The sequence below is a fragment of the Daktulosphaira vitifoliae genome, unplaced genomic scaffold (assembly GCF_025091365.1).
Source record: "Daktulosphaira vitifoliae isolate Bord-2020 unplaced genomic scaffold, ASM2509136v1 Scaffold_1, whole genome shotgun sequence".
NCBI lineage: Eukaryota > Metazoa > Arthropoda > Insecta > Hemiptera > Phylloxeridae > Daktulosphaira > Daktulosphaira vitifoliae.
In genome coordinates, this window is record NW_026099572.1 from 10,713,842 (window position 1) to 10,714,815 (window position 974).

Here is a 974-nt window from a genome sequence, read left to right on the forward strand (position 1 = left end):
TTACTTTGAACGTCATTTGATGATGTTTCACTTTTTCGTCGACTTGAAAATTTTTTCGATTTTCAATGTCTATTTATGTGTAAACATGTTGATTTTCTTAAATTTTACGTTTTTTCTTACATTGAACGTCATTTGATGATAGTAGGGTAATTTAGGGGATTCTGGTTCCCCCCGCCTCACCCCTTCACCCACCCAACAGTCGTGGGGGAGGGGAATGGGCGTGGTCTCTCGATGGTGGGGGTAATGTCAAGGTCATACATGGACGTGGTCTCTCGATGGTGGGGGTAATGTCAAGGTCACACATGGGCGTGGTCACTCGATGGTGGGGGTAATGGAGGATTTGGTTTTATGAGGGTGGGGGTAAGTAGAAGGCGTGGTCTTATCATTGTTTGGGTAAGGAGAGGCGTGGTCTTATCATTGATTGGGTAAGGAGAGGCGTGGTCTTATGAGGGTGGGGGTAAGGAGTTAGGCGTGGTCTTATCATAGATAGTGCAATGGAGGCGCCGTCTTATCATAGATAAGACAAGGGAGGCGTAGTCTTATCATAGATGGGGTAAGAGGAGGCGTGATCTTATCATAGAGGAGGAAAAGGGAGGAATGGTGGTGGTAAGGAGGGTCTGGGGGAGGGGCGTGGTCTCTCAATGGGGGGGTAATGACCTTTGTCAAGGTCATATAGTTGGCGTGGTATTTCGATGGGGTGGTAAGGAATGAGTGGATTTATGAGGGTGGGGGTAAGAGTGGCGTGGTCTTATCAATGAGGAGGCGTGGTCTTATCATAGATAGGGTAAAGGNTGGGGTAGGGGGTGGCGTGGTCTTATCATAGAGGAGGAAAGGGGAGGTGTGATACCACGATGGTGGAGGTAATAGATAACTTAGGTGGGGATGTTAAGATCAATCAAAATGGCGGATTAAAGTGCGCATCCGCACTATAACTTCATGTCAGTAGTGGGGTAGGTAGCCATATGGTTGTCTCC